At 39.6% G+C, this 22,125-nt stretch overlaps 1 long non-coding RNA gene across 1 annotated transcript; it reads right to left on the bottom strand.

Moving 5' to 3' along the window:
- Positions 1–2,095: 2,095 nt before the first annotated feature.
- Positions 2,096–4,336, bottom strand: LOC116741622. Its single transcript, XR_004346218.1, has 4 exons — positions 4,144–4,336; positions 3,512–3,622; positions 2,495–2,581; positions 2,096–2,225 (listed from the first exon to the last, which is right to left on the bottom strand). It is a non-coding gene; the product is annotated as an uncharacterized LOC116741622 (long non-coding RNA).
- Positions 4,337–22,125: the final 17,789 nt, after the last annotated feature.

The following is a 22,125-nucleotide window of genomic DNA, read 5'->3' on the forward strand; positions in this document are numbered from 1 at the left end:
TTAACCTTATACAAAACAATGAGGGTATTAAATCTTTCCTTTGTGGGAAAAAATTCTGAGGGCATGGGAAAGTGCATCAAGAAACTTGTTTTAAATTAGCTCTCCCTTTTCACAGAAAAATCACCCAAGTCTGTTCTATCTCCTACAAGTTTTCCATCCCGTCAGAATTCCCTAGTCAAGTAAATGGAGAGAACCCTGTCCTCATCTCAGGGAAGAAGTCAAGATTGAAATTCATGAGTCATCATGCCTTGGTTTCCTAGGACTTGACTCTGGGTCTTCAATAGACTCTGCAGCTCCCTTTCTGAATGACAAAAGAGAGAAGGACCTGCAAAGGGTACAAAGTTTCAGTTATAAGATGAACAAATTCTAATGTTGACTGTAATTAACAATACTGTATTGGACACTTGAAATTTGCTAAGAGAGTAGATCTTAAGTGTTCTCACCACACACACACACACACACACACACACACACCCCTTACCATGTGAGGTGATGAATGTATGAATTAACTTAATTGTGGTAATCATTTCACAATAGAGACATATATCAAACCGTCACATTGGACACCTTAAATATATACAATTTTCATTTGTTAATTACACCTCAAAGCTGAGGAGAAACAAAGAGTAAAGGACCTAAAGTTGTTTGTATGGGGGTCAAAACTGACTGAGCTCATCTCACACTTAGGAATCTCAAATAAAGATCTGGAAGATTCAAAATGGACAATAAGGTTAACGGTCAAAATATTCAAGTCAAGAGCCCTAAATCTTCTGGCCTGAATAATCCAGTAATGAATTAATCTAATAATTCTTTGTTTTCCAGTTCCCTTTACCAGTGTAGATCTGGCCAGAGAGGGTTCTGAAGCAAGAGAAATAAAGATAAAAGGAAGGAAATGAAGACAGACCATTGTCTCTGGGGAGCCCTGAGGAAAGGTGATGCAGATGCTAAAGCAGATGTGACCATGTGGAAGTATATTGGGGGCCCTTTGGGTTCCTGCATTGTGACTCAGGTGACCCTTCCTTCTTAGTAGAACAGAAGGGACAGCAGCTCCAAGATGTGAGAGCAAGAAACTTGGGCACCCTCCTGGCTTCACCGTAGGGAGGTGGCTGCCTATTGAAATTTCATCCCTTCTTCGAAGCTGAAATTCTACCTTCTTCAGAAAACCTTCCCCAAATAAGCCTATATGATTTATAGTCAGTTTGTAGCAATTCAATATCTTACTAAATTACATTCTTGTATTATCACCTTACTAGGTTGTAAATGTCTCTAGGGCAGAAATCCTGTTTTGGTTTTAAAAAATGTCCACAATGTCTAGTGTAGGGTTGAGAATGTAATAGGTGTTCAACAAGTAAGCGTTCAATGGAAAAGTTGAAAGGAAGAAACCATCAGGCTCCCTAAAGTTTCCTAAGCTTCTTTCTAACTTAAAGAATACTGGAGATGGTTGGGTCATATCCCTGCATTCTCAGGTTAGAGGGCTGAGGTTCACCCAGTACACGGTATATTTTTCTCTGAAGAAAGCTACCCTGAATGCAAATTAAGCCTCAAAGCCCTACAAAGGACAACCGGGAAAGCACAGTCCCTTCTAAATCCCCTTGGGGACCAGGCTTCCCTCTCGGTGTGTCTGTGTCTGTGGTGAGTGTGCATGGGTGAGGGAGCCTGGGGGTGGGGGTGAGGGCAGAGGCGGGAGGGAGGAGAGAGACTCCATGCAGTGATTATGTGGTGGGGATTTGCTATGTCTCTTTCTTCCTCCCCCCACCTTCTTTCTTTGTCCTCTTTCTCCGTGTTCCTCTCTTTGTCCCCTTTTCCTCGTCCCCTTCTTCTGCATTTGTCTGGGAGGATCCTGGAGTGTTCTTTTGATCGACTCAATCTTTCTCTGGCACTTGAGTTCTGATTGGCTGAAGGACTTAGAGCGGGGGGAAAAAAACTTTAATTAAGTAGATAATCTCTTCTTTGGAAGTTTGGCAGCTCCATTTCACCTCCCCTTAACTCTGTTTGGGATCGCTTACACACCAAGGAAGTTGGGGCTTGAGGAGAATTCCACCCCACTACCACTGAGGAGAATACTTCCCCATCTTACCTCTCTGTCTCCCAAGTTTTTAGAATTTTCTATCCTTGTCACTCCAGAGGATTATGTTGCTTACGAAGCCTTCTGTGTGCATCTTTCTTTTCACCTGTGTCCTCCAACTCAGCCACACCTGGTAAGTAACCTGGACTCTTACCTGGAACTGGGAATAGGTAAATGTATGTAATCTATTGGAGAGAGCTTATTTTCATTTCCAGAACTGTTGGAAGCCTTGGGATCTCTCCTAGAAAAAAAATTGTTCCGTGGAGTAGGGCTCTTCCTAAATTTATGGCCGGTTTTAGTAAATCTTTAGGACCCCAGGTAATAAAGGAATGGATGATCAGATGGGGGGAGGGGTTCCTACTTTTATAAGTTGCTGGACCACAAATATTCGAAGTCTTTTTGGGGGAAATGGACAGTACCCCTTTTTACCAAATCCTGATGTCCGCATCGTGGAGAAGAAGAAGGTGGTTCAAAGCAAGTTCTACCGTCTGCTGAATCTGATCTTTGAGGTGAAGGCTGGAGACAAAATTCAATTGGATCTTATTTTGCACTTTCTGACTTTAATTTTTTTCAGAATATTCTAAGTAACTGCTCATATTGACACTTCCTAGAGACTAAAAATTTGCTCGAGCTACCGAGTTGCTAGTGGGTTAATAAACGTGTTTGAAATAAACTGTTTTAGAAATCTAAACTTCTCTACAAATGTATTTAATTTATTCCATTTACACAAATTTCTAAATTGCTGAGAAAATGTGTGTGAAAGTGCTTTGTAAGCTATAAACCATTGTACAAATGATAGATGATATTATCATCATTTTCATTTAGCTCTTGGAAACCGTATAAGGATCTATATATGGAAATGTTAATAAGCAAGTATGCAATAACATACAGAAGTAAGACCTGGGAGATGCATGTTGCTAAGGTGTTTGGAATTTCTCTCCAATTAAGATATAAACTCAGTTTCTCTATCAGTTCTAATTTTGCCCGTCTGTGTAACCAAGATATAAATCCAATTGCTACATTAACTATTGAGAAAACAAGAATAGGAATTTCTTTGCTGAAATCAGCTTCTTATGCTAGTTAAGAATGTATTCTTGTCTCTAGTGAGTATAGCCATCTTTATTAGAGAGTCGAACAGAAGTATGCCAAATTAATACAGTTTGCAAGTTAACGCAATAATTTGCAACATCGCCGATTATAAACTGAACCACCGAATAACTGGTCGATTTTTAATTGGCATTTTAATTAAATATTTCGTGTTAAAAAAAATCTGTCTTCTCTCTCCTTCATGAGAACAAAAAGACAAAAGGGAGAGCAGACTATTTCAGAGCATTTCTACTGACGTTCATGGTATTCTTCAGCTGATTCAGTATCAGCAAAAGAGAAACACGAGATTCCTTTCCCCAGTCACCAGGGCAGTGTGAAGAATTGTTCCATAAAAAATACCTTTACTGTGTGTTCCTTCCCTGCTGGAGGGGGTCATGTTCATTTCATTCCGATACTGACACAGACACACTGAAAGGTGGCTGGGCTGCTTGTCTGTCCAAATTCAAGTGTCTTGATTCAAAAGGAGACAAGAAAAAAAGAGATGTGAAAGAAAGTTCTAATTTAAAAACAGGGTTTAAGAACCCCTTCTCTCCTTGCCTGACTTTGAGGAGAAAATGTACAAATCTCCTGTATAATGCAATTAGATTTTAATTGCTTTTTCCCTATAAGCCCCAATTTGAATGAAACATTTATACTTTGCCAAGAGTCTGGTTTGGGTAGCGTTTGCAAGTGATTTTTAAACTTCACATTAAGTCTTGGTTATTCTTATAATGGAACTATCAGGGTTTTGCATAAGGTCATCCTCCCCTTTGTGCCATGCAGAGAAATTTGACCAACCGCAGCCTTTCAGAGTTTCTCTTAATACTTCATTATCAACCTTTTATGTGAGGACCTCAAAAGCATTTAACAAATATAGAACCACAATTTCTGCTTGGCTGTTCAATTGTAGGCTTTCCTGAAATTACTGTCTAAAAGAGTCCATCAACAGAAATTCCTGGGCTTGAAAAGGAGAGAATAAAGATGACATTCACCTACAACATGCAGTTTTACTAGGTATCTCAGTACAAGATAATTGGGTGGGAGTTGGTAGGGGGGAAGAATTCTCCACAGTTTCTTCTTGTTGGGATACTTCTGAGGATAATTTCCTTTAGTAACTTGAGAAAAATCTTTCCTTTGAATTTGTTTTTCTTAATCCTAATGGCTCCAACAAACAAACAAAACAAACAACAACAACAAAAAAAACGAGAGAGAGAATGGGAACGCATGAATGCATGATACAGTCAAGCAGATGGAGACAGTTGTAATGGTGGCCAGAGATAAACCAATTTGACTTTTCACTTCCAATATACTTTCTTATCTGGCACGAACAGGCCTAGAACATGTTTTTCCTTAACTCTTACCTTTATTTTACTCCCAGTGATATCTCACAATGATACTGGGTCTTGCTCAGTTCTATCCATTTCTCTCTCTCTCTGCTCCACTCAATCACCAAATCAGAAAGATGCACTGGGACATAGAGGTTAACGCTGGCTCTGTCCTCATTCTTTAACAGAGATCACTGCCTCTCCTTATTTCCAAAGGAGTTAAATAGGGTCATTCTCTCTTCTGCAGTAGAGCAAGAATTTATCTGAAATCTCTGGGTTTTAAGGCAGCTTTTGATATACATAATTCCTTCGTTCTCTCCAGGTACATTTTTAGGGTAACCTTTCTATGGCTCTTGAAATTTCATCTGATAATGACATGCAGAACCCCTGATTAGCAAGCACTTCAATTACCATGTGTGTGTGGTGGCGGGGGTGGGGGGGGAATGAGTCCACGTTCTCACCAAGCATCATCTATAGTTTATTATTGTCTGCATATATGTGAAACTATTTTTCACACATATTATGAACAATAAAATACACACTCATTTAAAAATTATTGAATTCATGGTAATTTGTTGTTATATTAAGTTTTTGTTGAGTTCTTCCCACTGACAGATTAAAAAAAGAACAGGTGAGAATCCACTAAACATTGTCAGATTAAAAAGTGATTCTCATCCTCACAGAGGTTGGGAATCTGCAAAGTTGGGGAAATAAAAAGTAAGGTGTGTGAAATTGCTTTGAAATTAGGAAAATAATATGCCAATATAAAAGATTCACATACCTAATCGCTTCCCTTCTCAATAAAAAAAAGTTTATAGTCCGTAAAAAAAGGCTTGGTATTCGTGGAGTAACTCGGAGGTGGAGCAGGTTGGCAGCTGCACCGTAGGAAGTCCCTCTAAGGGCTTGAGACATGATCACTGAAATTTCTTTCCCATTTTGTCATTGATTTCTCAATAATGGAGCCCTGCATTTTTCCTTTCAGTGTCTCTATATCTCTTGCCATAGATAATAATATTAATACAATAATTATTATTATCATTTACAAAGGCTGTGAGGTCTGGGAGGAGACACTTCATTACAGTTTTTCTTACAAAACCAGTTTGTATAAACGATGAGGAGGACGCTCCGTGGTGCATCTTCATTTCTGTGTGCGTAGATGATAATATGACACAAAGAAAGATCTCCTTTTTGTGATATTATATAGAGAAAAATGGGGGTATTTTTTAAAAGGCTAGAAGAAAAGGAGTTTCATTCCAAATCCTCTCTCTTCCGTGGAAAGAATTTACTTCTTTTTTTTTTCTTTTTCTCAGCTGGGACAATTGGTTTAATGCTGCTCTATATTGGGTAATGCTAATTCTCTCTGGGACTATTAATAAAATCCCTTTTTCCTGAGCTCCATTTATTCTTTTCTTTTTTTATCCAATTGATATGATCAAATTCTCTTAATCTGCTGGCTGATTTTATTATTATTATTATTATAAATCAGGACATTTGCAAAGGATTTTATTTGCTCACATTTGGGTGAAATGGTTTTTTGGCTAAAAGAGTCCAAAGATTCCACCAGAACTTTGCCATCTGCTCATCCTTAAAGACTTAGTTCAGGTAGTCTCTCCTCCAGGAAGTCTTCCCAGGTTAAATTAGCTACCTCTGTTCTCTGCTCCCCTTTTTCACATTTTGTAGCTTAAAAGTAGAAAGTTGCCTGGTTTACTGAAGTCCTTACTGTTATATAGCTATAGACTCCTGAGAAAGGGTAAGTTATGATTAGCTTTGGCTCTGCCCCATATCCTGGGACACAATCTATACTCAGGAATAATAATATTGTGAACCAACATTTAGTGAGCGTTCACTATGTAACTTGGCCAAAGACACACAGCTTGTCAGTAGTGAGACAGGAATTTGACTCTACACCACTTGCTACTCTGAGCCACTAAACTATCCTGTGTCAGACAAGACTCTGGTTTGTTTCCTCTGCCCATGAGTTGTAGCTCAGTAGCCAGAATACTGGACCATGCTCCTTCATCCTGTGGCCGGACTTCTTTCTCTGTCTGGCACTCCAATTCTTCTGGGAGTTTTTAATGATATTAACAGTTTAATCTGACAAAGATGCAGAAGTCTGGCATTGAGAAACAAAAGCTTGTACCTGGCTAGTATTTTTATTTTTTAATGTATTTCTTCTGTTAGCTTATTTAAATAGTCTCTTATATTTATTTACCCATAGAATTTATTTTTATTTCACTCCTTTCATCCCACCAAAAACTATCTGCAGTCTCTTTGGTTTGGATTAGATGCGTGAAGTACTGGCTTTTGCCCTAAACCTCAAATTACTTGTTCTTTTCAACATAGTGGGTTTGTGTTTGTTTGGAGATCAGTTCAAAAACTTCTGTACTATCTGTACTGCCTCTGATGTCAAAAGTTTATGTATAGCATAAGGAAGCTAGCTCTGACTATATTTTCCTAAGAATAAAGACCTATATTTGCAGCATCTGTTAGGATTTCCAGGAGTTCAAGAATTATTGTGGGTGTCCCTCATTTCATCATTTTTAATTTCATTTCATTTCATAACAGCTTTTAAATAAACACTTGAAATCTTCAGAGCTCTTTCGCCTTTTGATTAGCAAAGTAACTAGCCAATGGTAAAAACAAATTTCCCAATATCCCTAATTCAAGCACATGATGGGGAGATGTGTAGAATAAATGTATAATGTTGATCATCATAAAAAAAAACGCAAACAGAAAAAAAACCTCTTTCCTGTTTCCATCAGAAAGGCAGAGGAGAATTCATAGGGCTTAGAGAGAGAGGTCAGTACAATTTTTCTTAGGATAAACCCTCATTTTTCAGAAAGCAGATTTTTCTTCCTAGGTAAAAGATCATGCTGGGTTAACAGTTGGGGGAACTCTGAGCTTGGTTCACATAAATAACGTTTCCCACTGCCTCCCATTTGAAATATACCCACACTCGGAGGGCCTCTTGAAAGAAACTACCATCCACTTTGGACAGACTCTCTAGCCTCATTATAAGCCAAACTTTTATGGTTTGTTTTTCTCAATCTTTATTGTCGGCTCTTGTTATTGATCATATCACTTCACTGCATGCTTCTAAGGTCAGAGTTTTCTCCAGGCCAAGAGAAATCAGACCATAGGGGTATCATTTAAACTTACCTTTATCTGACCAGTTCAAACTCACTCTTCTTAATAGGATGTTTTTCCAACTTCAGCATCCTGCAGTACCAGCACAGTACGAGGCTATGTGCCAGTAGTTTCAATAAGACCCTGTAAGTGAGCCAATAGTTCAATCTTTCTATGCAACTCCATAGATGAAATTCTTATGTTTACTAGGTCAAGCTTAAACCATCCTGCATGAGGAAAAATTCCCCTTCATTCAAGACTATAATTCTCTCTTGCTACCATAAATCACAGTCCTTTTGCTTTACTCAGGCTCTCCATATCAGACTTTGAAGGTTCCTTTCCATACTACCCAAGATAATAAATAGTGATAGTGAACCATTTTATCGTGTCTGGCATTTCTTCATGTGAATCCAAGGCATCTGGTAGAGCCTAGACTGCATAGATGATTGGCTTTGTTTGGATTATTCACTCTGTTGTTTAATTTTATATTATGAACATTTTCATTTTCTTACAAAGCTAGTGAGAACAGCATACATAATGAACCCCCATAGCTCAGCTTCAACAGTTATCAACTGCAAGCTCCTCTTGCTTCATCTATACTTTCTTGTAACATTGTCAACTGCATATATTTCTCTTTGTTTAAATCTTCCAAATACTACCATGGTTCAAAATAGGAAAAAGAATGATAGGAAAAGAAATCTTGTGTCTGAGAGATATTGAGCCAGTAATTAGAGTGAATCTTGGGGAACATCATACAGATATGACTGCCCTTGGGGGAAAAATCAAGAATACAAATGAGTAAAAAGAGAAAATTTATTCAAAAAATGTTTGAATTTATTTCTATTTGAGCTGTGGCTGGTTAGCAAAGGCAACAGAAATTGATAAATGGGTCAGATTGAGGAAAGAAAATTTTACCATCCATTTGGATTTTGTTCCATTAAGTAATGAAAATGGTACCAAAGTGCCAACGCCTGTCAATTTTCCTGCCTTGAACTGGTCACCTAGTTGTGTTGTAGGATAATTTTTATAGTTACCATGCGTACCTCCCTTCTTGATCCTGATATAAACTGATTGACTGATCCATCAATGCAACTGAGAACATGAATATTTTCTAAAGGCTGCACCACGGGGACCAACGTTACAAGATCATAAAACAAAACAAAATTCTTTGCCTTCATAACAATCCTGGAAGAGGTTCCTGAAATCCCAGGCTTTCTGGGAACAGTGGTTTGAGCTGTACCTTAGCAGCTTTCGCTTAGAGACCACAGAATGGAGAATGAGTACAGCTTATTCCCAGCTACAGTCCTCATTTACATGCTGAATGCTGAAGTGCTTTTTTGTATCTCAGTGTTTCTCAGCAGAGTTTGCTACAATACATAAAGAAGGAAGGAAATGAGGACAAGGAAAGAGAGCCTATCACTCTATAAAATATCCTGAAATACAAATGACTTTTCAGTTTCAAGGGAAAAGATTATCCCTTGAAAATCTGTGATTTGCTTGGGAAGAAACCTGAGATTGTTTTGCAGAGACCCATGATACACAGTTGTCTTTGGGCTATTATATTATCTTTGCCACTACTTAGTTGGCAAGGGCTAGATCTGAGATACTGTGGGATTTTAATATAAATATTAAGGACAACTGCTAAAACTGAGGCATCTGTTTAACTTTTCTTTCTTCCTTACTTTTTCTTTCTTTCTTTCTTCCTTCCTTCCTTCCTTCCTTTCCTCCTTGCCAAGTGGTTTACAAGACTTTTTTTTTCCCCTAATATTTTAGGGCACTGCATTATAATATAGAAAATTCACATTTATATAAAACAGTTTGAGAATTATTTACAGGGCTGAATTCCCCTTGAAAAAAGAGAGGGAGTTTAAATCCGTGAAATAGATATGGGGATATGGCCAAAACTACACATTTGTTAATTTTTCCTTTTATACATATCTTGAGAAAAACCTTCACTTGGCCCCAATCTTCACTGCAACATTTCTTTCTCTCTTTCCTTTCATTTCCGTACTCCTTCAATGAATCTATACTAGCTACTTTCATTTCATAACTGTTTACTCACTGTAATCTGGCCTCTGTTCTATTCAATCTACTGAAATACAAATTTTTAAGTAGGAGGAAACTTGCCTTTGAAATTCTGAATCCTTCTCTTCCCTTCAAGACTTCAGCTATCTTATGCCTTCTACTTCCTAATCCCTCCCCATAACTAAATAGGAAAGAGCCTGATTTCAATTATTTCTACTTTACAGTGGATAAGAATTAGTCATGCTGGTCACTCTTAGAAAAAGCTGCATTTTAAACTTAACTCTAATCGTACAGTGAATTATTTCTAGCTTAAATATCCTCAGGCATTGTCAGCAAAGGTAGTGAAAGTGTTTGGACCAATGAGATATTATGTCACAGTCACTAGTAAGGCTCACTTTCTATATACGTAATTGTGTATGTACGTACGTTTCTGTGTATGGGCTGGTGCGTGTGTGCTCTGTGGGACTGATGTTGTAGAGGCTAGAGTCACAATGAAGTTTGCTCAGAAACTGCTGTCTCTGGGCTTTCCACGGCCCAGTGCATCTCATGAGCTCTATGAGGTGAAAAACCTGGCCTTCAGACATTCATTCTAAGAGAAAGTTGTTTCACTGGGGCATCTTCTAGCAGCTTCCCTACTCTGGACCCTCCCCTTAACCTTTCCCCTGTACTCTCTCTGCCAAATCACCAGATGGAGATCTGTATCTACGTTCATTTACAACCACTTCTTCTTTTCCCTGGGCCATCACCCAAAGTTATTATAAACCGATGGTCTCTCCTGAAGTAGGCCAACTAGAGCTTCATGACCCAAAGACTTTCTATGAACCTCAAAGGGCAGGGAGAAACCAAACCTGTTATTCAAAGACTTGTGGGGAAAGTAAAAGGAGGCAGAAGAAAGGAGGGGATGAGAGATGAAAGTCCTTGGCATTGAGAGGAAAACACCAAATTCTGGAGAATTATAATTATATTTAGAACCTTTGCTTTTTAAAAACATGTGTGCAGAAGGGAAAAAGGGAATCCTAACTTCAATCAAAGCCATATCAACCACTGGGATTCAAATGTATCTGAGCACACTTGGGAAACTAGTGAGGCTGGCCTGCAAGGCTTCCTGCGTGAGACTGAGTTCTTTCCTGGGAGGGAACTCTCACACTGAGGGGAGAGGGAATCACGCGCACAGCCTTAGCCCAGTAACAACGTCCTGGACATGCAAAGGGAGAAGCGAGTCTGCAGATAGCGTAGTGCTGGGTGCTCCCGGTCCTGTGCCATGGAACTATACAGAACCAGGCATGTGTCCTCACCAGGGCGGCTGCACCACTCACGGTACAAGGTGATGTGCTACAGACTGCCTCATGGGCTACCCTAGTTTGGAGAAAGCCCGCAATAGGGAGAAATGGGTACAACTAATTGGATAATGGCTGCAACCGCCTGTTCACAATGAGACATAGCTAACAGAGAATGGGAACTTGTAATTTTCTAGAACTTCCTAAGGGGGTAAAATAAAGTAAATTCCTTCAAATGGTATCAGGTGAAGAGAGCTTTAAAAATTTGAGTGTATGGATCTATGGGTAACAAATGTTAGGTAAGAAAAGACAAACAAACAAAAGAAACTTGGAGACTTTCCAAGAGCTAAAAGAGAAGCTGTGGCATTTGTATTTGGGTTGATCTAAAGTCCCTCCCCTCCTGTCCCAGATCCCTGGGAAAATTTTTTGCTGGTGATCAGGTTGAGTATGGAATAGGCAATTCAGGAGGCCATATAGGCCACAAGAAAAGATATGTAATGTTGAAAGGTGTGGGTGTTTGTGCCCTAGATCAAAGAATTTTGAATTGTGGTTAGATTATGGCCAGATTGCAGCCACTGAGGTGCTGCAAGTTTAGAAGGTCCCTAGAGCAGAGAAGCAATGGGGAAATGACAGAAAGTCCACAGGGCTCTGCTTTAGCGGTTACCCACCACCTCAAAACTACTAATGCATCTGTATGTGTGGATGGCTGCTTAACAAGTGTTGAAAAGATACTTAGTAATGAAGAGAATAGCAAGGACTTAAAAGGAAGGGGAAGGAACTTGTTAATGTTGATATTAGAGAAGTCGTGGCAAAAGTAGTAAAGACAAGCAAAAGGACACAATTTGGCCAACCAGCCCAGATGGGAGCCAGTATCAGCAGAGGTTACTTTGAGTGAAACATTACTGTGGGAGCTCAGGATGACTGATGGAAAAAGAGAAAGAGAGAGAGAGATCTGATTGCTCTCTCAAATTCTTACTGTTGGTAAATTAACTTGGGAGAAGAATGAAATAGCATTAGAAGCTTGTAGGAAAAAGCATAGGCCAAAAAATGAGTAAAGACTCACTTCAAGGTTGAAGACAAGAGTGTGGAGGTCGTCTAAGAATATAAAATCATAGTCATGGCATTAAAGACTTCCATGAGTGAAACTAGTTAGCTTGTTTCTTAGAGGACAGAGGGCCCCTAGATAAAGATTCAGAATCCTTGTGAGCATATTCCATTCCCCCCAGATATTTTAGCCTTGGAATGTGGAAGGTGGGCATAAACAGGGCAGCTGTAATCACCAGGAAAACACCAATACCAAGAAAAAACGGCAGGGAAGGAATGAGATCCACGGTTTTAACACTCAGTGCAATCAGAGACTCAGCACCTCAAGGCAGTGACCAGTGAGAGCTTTGGGAACTACCGAAACCAGAAGGTGCTCCATCCAGACACAACAGAAGAGAATGTCCACCTATTTGTTACTGTTGCAGTTGGAGCAGCCATTTTCCAGAAGATTGAGGCAATAATTTGAGTCTCCCAGGCCCTCAAATTATACCCAGGTATCAGATGCTTGTAGGCACCTCCCTGTTCTCCCACTGACCAGTGCTTCTCAAAGTGGACTCTCAGGATCATCTGCAATACAACCGTCTCGGGAATGTGTACATGCAGATTCTGACCCACTCCCCCATCACCACCACCCAACAAGAGTCTCTGGAGCTGGGGGCCTTCATGTTTAAGAAACCCCAGAAGATTCTCATGCGCTCTACAAATAATACATCTGGATTGTTTTTCAAATGCCTGTAATGAAGTCCATTCTCCAGCACTCCAGATTATGTATACATGTATGGATGTTACATTCGTATTTTTACATAATTATAGATTTGCAGAAGTTTGCAAAGAAATGTGCAGGGAAGTCCTATGCACCCTTTCCCCAGCCTCCCCCAGTGTTAACATCTTACAACTGTAGTACAATATCCATAAAGCTCATTCAGACTTCACCAGTTTTACATACTCCAAGTCTGCACTTCACTGTCCTAGACTAATGGAACACCTCTAACAGAATGCCAAAGCAAGACAGATGGTAGGAGACAGGAGGTAGGGAAAGAATCCAGTCCTGTCCAGGCCAGGCACTATGGCCACCTGACAATTAAAGGGGATTGGTGGAGTGTGGTTGTTGTTGCTTACACCCTCCTCCACTGGGGAGATGCTGACACCAAAGTAACCCTCTTCAGGCATCTGGGGACAGGGGCAGGGCTAGAGCTTCAGTCAGAGTCTTACTGAGAAATTATCCTGCTTATCTGGTCAGACCCTAGTCTCCATGTGTTTGCTTTTGAGCCACTGGAACTGTAGCTTCCAAGGTAATAAAGAGTCTTTCCTAAAATCAGAAAGTTCACTGATGCTTATTCTTGAGAGTCATTATAGGAGTGGAAGAGGTCCAGGGTAGGTGAATCAATAATAGCCAGGGTGTCAAGACTAAGCACACTGCTCTTGGGTGGGCAAAGGTACTTTTTGCATGAGGTCCCTGAAAGCCGATCCCAAGAAAGGTATGAAGAGAACACTACAGAGTCTCTAGTTAATACTTTTTAAAATTGCTCATTTCCTTGCAAGGATGGCACCCTTTGAAAGGGCCACCTTTTGAAGGGGATCCAGCCTGGGTCCACCACTTGGATCCAGCATATATAGGCAGATCAGGAAAATTGGTAAGGCTCAGGCCCCAGAGGTTTATCTAAATGAGTGACTATGGAGTCTTCCCAGGAGAGGATTCTCTCTAAAGGAAGGGAATTGAGAAGATCCAGCTATAAAGCTTGTCACTGGAATTTGTTAGCAAGCCCCTCAGTTTCAGTTCAATGAAGGAGGTTGGAGGGTGACTAGGAGTCTCTTTCCCAGGGGTTGTTATAAGCAAAAACAAAAGAACTATTTTGCTAAAACCCTGTAAGAACTTATACACAAATGGCAGTTTTGATACTCAAGTGGAAAAGTAAAACTCTAAAAGGGGTTAAAAGACATTTGCCCCTACATTAAAAAAAATAGACTTTTTAAAGGAGAAGTTTTAGGTTTATAGAAAACTAGAGCAGAAAGTACAGAGTTCCCATATATCCCCTCCCCTTCTCCCCTGCACAGATTCCCCCCATTATTGACATCTCGCATTAGTGTGGTACATTTGTTTATCCCTACTTTTTTATGCGTTGAACCCAATGTGAGCAGCAACAGTACCCCCAAAATGTGCCCAGGGGATGTGGTGGTAGATAAAGCCGAGCCTGGCAGATATGGGTGCCTGGTAGGCATGAAGCAGAAGGAAGAGCTGGAGCAATGGAATAATAGAAAAGCAGCAGAGACAATGGGATAGTTAACTGAGCTTTTTCTGACTGTGTGCAAAACATCCCTGAGACCTCCAGGAAATACTTATCAAGAACTTTTTGGGATCAGGAGTCCTGGATTAGTATGTGGGAATAAGAGCAAGAGAAATATGGATTACAGAAAAGCACAGCAGTAAGGGAGTACATGCTCCAGAACCAGACTGACTAGGTTCCAACCCTGTCTTTACCATTTAACTAGCTGTGTGACGCTGGCTAACCACTCTATGTTTCAGTTTCTGTGTCTGTAAAATGGAAGACATACTAATTTCTACCTCATATAATTGTTGTAATAATTATGTGAGTTTAAAACATGTAAAGCAGTAAAAATAGTATTTTGTGTTCACAGAATAAACACTCAATAGGTAGCCCAGTACCTACCTCATGGGGTTGTTATAAAAACTGAAAACGATGTTACAGGTAAAGCACTCAGAGAGTTCCTTACATACTCGATAAACGTTAACTATTATTTGTGTGATAGAAATTAAATTTTATATGTTACCAGTGTATACACTGGAAAACTAACCAAAGGAGAGGAAACAATTATAAAATTTTTATTTGGCAGTGTAAAAGCAAAACTAACTACAGTGATTTATGTAAATTGCTTACTACTTATGCCTAATTACTGTGAAGCACAATAACAATTATATATCGCATTAAGAGTGTCAGATTGACTTTGCTACAAGTTTTGACTATAACACCAACCTCTGTATACATCTGCTCAGTGTTCATTGTTTGTTGCTCTTGCGGAATAATCTTCTGTGAATGTAGCAGGCTCATCTGCTCACAGTGCTAGAAAATTAGTGGGAACACAGGCTTGCCACAAACTTCGTTCTCATAGTCCCCCAAATCCTTTCTCAGTCCCTTTAATCCTGGAATTTTCTGTTGATTCTGACGACCCTCCGATTATTTTTTCAAAACCCTTTAATTTGCTTTTATAGAGTACTTGCTATGTTCAAGGAACTATGTTAGGAGCTGGAAGGGATACAATGATAATTAAGGCAGGCTCCATTTATAGTTGATTATAAGGGAATAAAGGAAAACCTTTATGTGAGGCAGAAAAATGATGCTGTGAGTCTTGAAAAATTCTGACTGTGGCTTTTGAGCTAGATACTAATTTAAGAATAAGTAAGGTGTTTAACGTATTTATAGAGATATAATTCATATATTATAAAATTTACCCTCTTAAAGTGTACAAATCAATGGGTTTTAGTATATTCACAAATTTGTGCAACCCTCACCACAATCAATTTTAGAACATTTTCATCACCCTAAAAAGAAACCCCTTATCCATTAGCAGTCACGTCCCATTCTTCCATCCCTCAGTCCCTGGCAACTGCTAATCTTCTTGCAGTTTCTATGGAATTGCTTGTTCTGGACACTTTGTATAAATGGAATCATATAATTTATGGCCTTTTGTGTCTGGCTTCTTTCACTTAGAATGATATTTTCAAGGTTCATCCATGTTGTAGCATTTGTCAGTACTTCATTACTTTTTAGAGCTGAATAATATTCCATTGTATGAGTAGACCACAATTTATTCATCTATTCATCATTTGATAGACATTTGGGTTGTTTTTACTTTTTGGCTATCATGAATAATGCTGCTATGAACACTCATGTACAAGTTTTTGTTGGACACATGTTTTTAATTCTCTTGAGTAAATACCTAGGAGTGGAATTGCTGGGTCATATGGTAACTCCTTGTTTAACCTTGTGAAGAATTGCCAGACTATTCTCCAAGTAGCTGCACCATTTTTTAATCCCACCAGCAATGTGTGAAGGTTCTGATTTCTCCACATCCTTGACAACACTTGTTATAGTCTTTTTAATTTTAGTTAAGTGGGTGAGAATTCTTGTTGTGTTTTTTATTTGTATTTCCATGATGACTAACAATGTTGAGCATCTTATCATGTACTTAGTGGCCATTTGTATATCTTCTTTGGAGAAATGTCTATCCAGATCCTTTGTCTGTTTTCAAATTGGGTTATTTGCCTTTTTACTCTTTAGTTGTAAGTGCTCTTTATATGTTCTGGATACAGGTGTCTAACCAGATATATGACTTGTAAACATTTTCTCCCGTTCTGTGGGTTGTCGTTTTACTTTCCTGACTGTGTCTTTTGAAGCATAAAAGATTTTAATTTTGATTCAGTCCAATTTATCTGTTTTCTTTGGTTATGTGTACTTTTGGTATATCTAAAAAAAATATTGCCTGACTCCAGGTCATGAAAAATTACACCTGTATTTTCTTCTAAGAGTTTTATAGTTTTAGCTCTTACATTTAGGTCTATGATCCATTTTTAGTTAATTTTTATATGGTGTGAGGTAGAGATCCAACCTCATTCTTTTGTATGTGGATATCCAGTTGTCTCAGCACTATTGGTTGAAAATACTAAGAATAGGTAAGATTTAACAGAACAGCATGAGCAAAGGTATAGAGGCATGAATGCATGGACTTCCACGAATAGCAACTGGTTCAGCTTGACTAGAGCACTGGAGAAGTAGGGTTATTTAATGGGAAATGAGGTTGGAAAGGTATGTAGGGTCAGATTATGGAGGGCCTTGAGTGTCCAGAGTTGGAGAACTACAAAAGATTCTTGAGTAGGATGACATCGGAATCAGGCTTTCAGAAGATTGATCTAGCTACAGACTCTACATTGAATTAAATGGGATAAAAAATGTTATGTAGAGAAGTCTTATTAGTGGAGCTTCTACAGTGGTCTAGGTCGGAGGCCACAACTAAGGCTGTGACAATGAGAGTCACCGAGGTAGCGAGAAAGAAAAGAGGGAACTGGTATGTGAAAAATATTACAAAGGTAAAATAGGGCTTCCCTGGTGGTGCAGTGGTTGAGAGTCCGCCTGCCAATGCAGGGAACATGGGTTTGTGCCCTGGTCCGGGAAGATCCCACATGCCGTGGAGCGGCTGGGTCCGTGAGCCATGGTCGCTGAGTCTGCACGTCCGCAGCCTGTGCTCTGCAACGGGAGAGGCCACAGCAGTGAGAGGCCCACGTACCGCAAAAAAAAAAAAAAAAAAAAAAAAGGTAAAATACACACAGGTTGTAATAACTGATTGGATGTTGAGAATGGATTGAGAGAGACTGGGGAAAAAAAACTAGTAAAGTCAGGAGAAGTGGCTAGTTTGGCAGGGAAGATGAGTTAACTTTTAAACATACTCTCTTCCATTGTTTACTGGCCATTTTTATTTCTTTTGGGATTTGTGTTGTTTGTGTCCTTTATTTTTTTTTAAAGTTCTGTGTTTGTTTTGTTCTTATTAATATGTAAGAGCTCTTCAAGTGTCATATATTGTAAGCATTTCCCCCAGTTTGTCATTTGTCCTATACAAGTATTATCTCATCTGACCCTCTCAACAACCCTCTGAGGTTACCACACCATCCCCACATTAGTTATGGTTGAGGTGACTGAGCACAGACTAGTCTCTTCCCAAGGTCACATAGCTAGTAGTGGCAGAGCTAGGGCACCGACCCTCTGGCTCTAGAACTTCCTCTCTCAGGTTTTCTGCCTCATAATAAGGCAAATTTAGTAATAGTTTCCTAGAAAATCATCTGTAGTTTTAAAAATTTTTAAAGAAAATAGAAGGATATATTGAAATCTATTTTCTTCTTAATATATTTATTTATTTATTTTTGGCTGCATTGGGTCTTCATTGCTGCGTGCGGGCTTTCTCTAGTTGTGGCGAGCGGGAGCTACTCTTGGTTGCAGTGCACGGGCTTCTCATTGCGGGGGCTTCTCTTGTTGTGGAGCATGGGCTCTAGGCACACAGGCTTCAGTAGTTGTGGCATGCAGGCTCAGTAGTTGTGGCTTGCGGCCTCTAGAGCGCAGGCTCAGTAGTTGTGGTGCACAGGCTTAGTTGCTCCGTGGCATGTGGGATCTTCCCAGACCAGGGCTCAAACCTGTGTCCCCTGCACTGGCAGGCAGATTCTTAACCTCTGCACCACCAGGGAAGTCCCTTGAAACCTTTTATAGTATTTTCTTTGCATAAATCAACTTAATTGTATGTATTTGTGTTTCTCTTTTTCTTGGTGACTCTAGCTAGAGATTTGCTGTTTTATTATCTTTCAAAGACAGCTCTATAAAACTACTGTTTTTCTGTCTTCTAATTCTTTAACTTTTGCTTTTACCTTTTTGATTACGTTACCTATTTTTCTTAGGTTCACTGTGCTGATTTCAAAAGAACACACAGTAAATTTTTTTTAATTCTTAAAAAAAAAGGAGAGTTTTTCTCTCAATATAACAGTGATTTTCAACCAGCATGAGAGTGGGGAGGGAGGCTAATTATAATCTCCAGGAAGACTTTTTCACAGATAATCTACTATTTTCTTGTCTCTTGCACCAATTGCCCACCCCACCCCAACCTTTGAGGATTATACTGTTATTGAGAGTGCTTTCTAATAGCTGTGTGTTTCCCCTGTAAGAAAAAAACTCAAGTTTTAACCATATCCCATAAGTGTTCATATCATATTATCATTGTTAATATTTTGGAATAGGCATTGGAGTTATTTGAAAAGTGTGTGTTTTAATATTAAATAGTTAAAATTAAAAAAAACAAACATACTGTCCTCACAATTTGATACATTCCCAGGAGAGAAGTCTAGCATTCATTTGGAAATGCAGCTCTGGATCTCAAGATGGAAGTCAGGGTTGGAGGTAAAGATTTGGGAGATATTGCATAATCATGGTGGTAAGACCTTGGGCACGAATGAAGGATTCTCTCCTTTCCCCCATCTCTCTAGATTGCTGTTTCTTCTGAGTTTCCTCAGATGATACTTCTTCCTGCTCCTACCCCTAAATGTGAGTTCCTTTGTTCTTTCATTCAACAAATACTTATTAAATGCTTACTATCCTCAGGCACTGTTCAAGGCACTGATAATACTTGGTGAACAAAACAGACCAAAAAAAAAAAAAAACCTGCCTAATGAAGCTTTACAGTCTAGGGGAAGGAGAATATACAAATAAAGTTGTAAAACCTAGTGTTCAGATGATGAAAAGTGCTGTGGAGAAAAATGGAGCAGAGAAAGGGGTGGGGGAATTTTTAAATAGATGATCCAGGAAAACCTCAGAGAGAATGACACATTTGATTAAAAGGCCAGTGCAGCTGAAGTAACAAGCTGTGTGGCTATCTGAGTAAAAAGCATTCCAGGCAGAAAAGACAGCAAGTGCAATGGCCCAGAGGCTGGAGAGTGCCTGGTGTGTTGGAGGAACAACAAGGGGACCAGTGTGGCTGGAGCAGAGTAAGTGAGGGGAGAGTAGTAGGAGATTAGGCCAGAGGCCTAACTGGGTGTCAGATTGTATAGGATCTTATAAACCACAATAAGAATTTGGCTATCACTCTATGTGAGATAAAAAACCACTGGAGGATTTTGAGCAGAGAGTGGCAAAATTTGATTTATAGTTTAAGTGGATCACTTTTTAAAGGGACCAATCATTTTTGAGCATAGATTATGGGAGAATAAGGGTGGAAGCAAGGGGATCAGTTTGCAGGCCTTAATGATAATCTAGGCATGAGATAATGACAGCTTGGACCAGGGTGACAGCAGTGAAGGTATTGGGAACCTGTTAGAGTCTGGATATAATTTGATCTGGAGCTGGCAGGAGTTGATGACAGACTGACTACAGGATGTGAGAGAAAGAAAGGTCAAAGATGACTCCAAGATTTTTGTCCGGCCAATGGAAGAAAGAACTGTCCATTCCTTAGATAGGGAAGACAATGGGAGGAGCAGGTTTGAAATGGTGGCAGCGAAGATCAAGAGTTCAGTTTTGGACGTGTTAAGTTTGAGCTGCCTATTAAAGATTGAAGTGGAGATGTCAAGAATACAGTTGGGGGAATTCCCTGGTGGTCCAGTGGTTAGGACTCTGTGCTTCCACTGCAGGGGACCCTGGTTCAGTTCCTGCTCAGGGAACTGAGATCCTGCAAGCCGTGCGGTGCAGCATGGCCAAAAAAAAAAAAAATTAGGACTCAAACCCTAGTTCTTTAAAAAAAAGGAATATAGTTGGATATGCAAGTCTGGAGTTTAACAAAAGGTCTGAGAAGAGTTGGGAGGGTCCAGAAAGACATAAACCCTTTGACTGACACCCAACCTGTGTAGTGTCATCAGCAATTGTACGTATAGGGAATGGGAAGCTTGCACCTTCGTCTAGTAGTATGCTGCTTGGACCATGTTCTGTAAAGCTGTCTCTATCTTCCACTGTTTGTTAGCATCTCTCCTTTAATCATATTACTGTCTCTAGGTGGCACCCATACAAACGCTTAAATTCTTTCCTCTTTTGCTCTCCTCACATTACACACTCACTATGCTTTCTGTAATCCATATTCTATTTTACTCCTCAAAAGGACACCTTGCCATCATCTCATTAATCAAGAACAAGACCCTCCTCCTTTGGTGCGGAGCACAAGGACATACTGGAGTATTTTCTTCATACTGGATACAAGTAACCCCTGCCATGTGGTTCAAATATATCTGCAAATACCTCGGGGGTTAACAACCCAAGTCAACTTACGGGAATATTGTCCAAATAAGGCCTACAGTTGTGTCATATGGCAAGTGCTCAATTACATCTGATTGATTAATCAACTAGGCCATACCAGCATATCATACAAATCTCTACATACTGTAGGATCTTCGAGGAAAGAAGAATCTTCTAGCATCTCTGCTCATCACTCTCTGTGACTTCAACTCAGTGTCCTCTCAAAGGAAGGGTCTCTTGACCCAGGCTCACCGTTAAGCTTTCTCCTTTGGCTGCCACCCAGTCTTCATTTTGTTGCTTTGTTTTCTTTCCTGATACTGTCTGTCTGTCTTGTGGAATGGGAACTAGCCTCTGTCTGGCCTGGTAACGTATAAAAGTCTTCAAAAGTTATCCCTCACATAAAGATTGCCGCTCTGAGACACAGAAAGCTCAGGCTTCTTTATCTGAGGCACAGGAACTGGCTGACTTGTCTGACACTAGTCTTTAAGGATCAGAAATTTATCTCCAAACCCATACTGGCTTTGACAATTATGAGTTCATTCACGTCATTTTGAATGTATTTTTATGCTTTGCTGGTACTACTGTCCCCAAGAGAGTACTGCTTCTTTTAATTTACTGCTTCTTTAATTTTGCTTGCCAAGCATTAAAAAGTAGGCGTTGGTTTTGCTAGACTCTGTAGTCTTTTATGATTTTCTAAAAGTCTGTTATATTTCTTTCTGAACCTTTTCCATCTTCTCTCATATGGCAGCATCTCAGTTTATTGATACTGTTTGTCAAAAACTACCCGTATTTTAGGTGTTGTGTGTGTTCTGTATGATGCCAGTCAAGCTATTTTGGCCTCTGATGAGAAACTGAACTTTCTTAGCCTTTTTCATTTCCAACCCACTTTCTGTGATGGCCAGCATCTTACTGGCCTTTGGAAATGCAGGTTACACCAACTTTCATGGAATAATACATAATGATTCCCATGTTACTTTCTCCCATTATAATGGAAAAAGAAAGATAATAGGTAATATATTTGGATTAATTTTCAAATGCCTATACTGAAGTCCATTTGCCAAATCTCTGGTACTCTAGATTATGTATGTATGTATGTGTGTGTGTGTGTGTGTGTGTATATATATATATATATATATATATATATATATTTACATATATATAAATATATAATTTTTTTTTTCGGTACGCGGGCCTCTCACTTTTGTAGCCTCTCCCGTTGCGGAGCACAGGCTCCGGACGCGCAGGCTCAGCGGCCACGGCTCATGGGTCTAGCCGCTCCGCAGCATGTGGGATCTTCCCGGACCGGGGCACGAACCCGTGTCCCCTGCATCGGCAGGCGGACTCTCAACCGCTGCGCCACCAGGGAAGCCCCTGTATGTATATTTTTAATTTTTGTATAATTATAG

Source organism: Phocoena sinus, chromosome 16 (assembly GCF_008692025.1).
Source record: "Phocoena sinus isolate mPhoSin1 chromosome 16, mPhoSin1.pri, whole genome shotgun sequence".
Lineage (NCBI taxonomy): Eukaryota > Metazoa > Chordata > Mammalia > Artiodactyla > Phocoenidae > Phocoena > Phocoena sinus.